The sequence below is a fragment of the Etheostoma spectabile genome, chromosome 9 (assembly GCF_008692095.1).
Source record: "Etheostoma spectabile isolate EspeVRDwgs_2016 chromosome 9, UIUC_Espe_1.0, whole genome shotgun sequence".
Classification (NCBI taxonomy): domain Eukaryota; kingdom Metazoa; phylum Chordata; class Actinopteri; order Perciformes; family Percidae; genus Etheostoma; species Etheostoma spectabile.
In genome coordinates this window covers 31,041,623-31,043,492 of record NC_045741.1, presented here as the reverse complement: position 1 = coordinate 31,043,492, position 1,870 = coordinate 31,041,623, and the positions used below count along the sequence as shown (strand labels likewise).

Below are 1,870 nucleotides of genomic sequence, written 5' to 3'. Positions count from 1 at the left end.
GTGTGTATGCATCTGTGTCTATGATGTGTATATAACTGAAGCATAAGATTTACTAAAGGACAAAAGTAGAGTAAGAGGGTCGGACCTGATAAGTTGTTTATCATCTTCTTCCTACTCCTTTTGAACATGGGAAATTTTTTGTTTGTTTGAATGACTTTCAATTTTGGAAGACTGTGCTGAGAAGTACATGGCCTTATTTATCTGTCATTTTATAATATACAAATCTTTTGTTTTAATGGGTTTGTTTTACATGTTCAAACTATTAAGAAGAAGAAACGCATTCTTCCTAATAAAGCTCTTGTGCATAACATTTTGAAATTAAAGCATTAACTCTCGCCAAAATGTAACCTCGGGTCTTTTTATGAATGTACCCAAGTCAAACTTTGGTTTAAACACATAATAAGGATGGAAGTGCCACTTTTAAGATTCACCATATTCTCGTTTTGGGTCAAATGGCCTTTTGAATGGGAGACCTAGGGGCACTACTATGGCATCAAAATTACTACTTTTAAAACACTAAGAAGGCTCGACACAACATGAGACAAGTAGCACCAGGGGCTCCACGCATTAACGCAAGCATTGGGAACATGGTTCGTGTACACAGAGTGCTTTGAATGACAAGAAAAAAACACTTTCACTCTTTTATTGTGACCATGTACTGTTCAATATGTTGCAGTTTCACAAACAAGAAAGTCAAAATTCAATACAACTGTAAGGTACTTTTAATTGAATAAATTGTATTCTCCTACTTGCTTATTGTGCGTTTTACATACAGTATCTATTTTTATAGCTGTAGCTACTGTGCATATTCATATTAATTATAAAGAAATATTATGAATAATCTATGATGTGGATAAAGATGAGACTTTAATGATCCGGTGGTGAAATTCACAAGCTGGCTGTCAAGTCAAACTTATTATTGTTATGTTATTTTGGTGAAAGTAACTCTAAAGTAATGCAAAGGTAGTGTAACGCATTACAATTCAGAGAGAGTAATATTGTAATATAACCAATTACTCTCAGATGACAGTAACTAGTAATCTATAATGTATTACAGTTTTGGAAGAAACTTTCCCAACACTGCTGCCTTAACACTGAAAGTAAACCAAAGTCTGATTATATACTGTTTCTTTGTTTTTGCTAAATGGAACAAAGCTACTTGCCAGCCCACCCAGAATAATGTGTTCTGCAAATGAAAATGTAGCGCTGTGATTAAGAGCCAAATGTTGAGTTAAAATGGCAATGAAAGGTAGCACATTACAAAAATATTAGTCATTATAAAAGAGGGTTTTAATTTTGTAAACTCATTATTTACATCCTTAATGAATTGCCCTTTTGGGGAGAGCTGTTAAATGATGGCAGAATTATTTATTCACTTTCCACAGCAACAGTTTCACACTGAACAGAGTAACCTTTCTGTCACACACCTGATTCCAGCAACAGCACTTTAACGGACTTCAAATGCCAATAGGTGACTGAGCATATTGATGAAGAGAAATTATTGTAATATAACAATACAACGTCCACAGCGCTGCGGAGGAAGGTCTGGCCACACAGTCCACATAGCATTGCAGGATAGGAGAAAAAGGTGCTCTGGTTTATTGGCATTTCTTTAAATTTCCTTTAAACCAGCCTTGGGAAGGAATTTGTGTTGGTGGAACACGTGTACTTTCAAAAGTTGTTTTAGTCGTGCAAAAGAAAACTCAGACTGGAGAGATGGTCAAGGACACTCAAGACACGTGTTGAAAAGTAATGTTACCTGAAAAAAGTGTTTTTTTTTTCTTTTTAGAAATACTCAACAAGCATTACTGGCTACTTCATGTTGGTTTGGAGCGGTATGCACCCCCAATAACCTGGAAAACGGGGGGGG

The 1,870-nt window shown here is 35.6% G+C and overlaps 1 protein-coding gene across 6 annotated transcripts in view; it reads right to left on the bottom strand.

The window, feature by feature from the left end:
* szt2 (SZT2 subunit of KICSTOR complex) overlaps nt 1-1,870 on the bottom strand; it is a 120,795-nt gene that overhangs the window by 53,918 nt on the left and 65,007 nt on the right. The gene's annotated exons all lie outside the window — the stretch shown is intronic.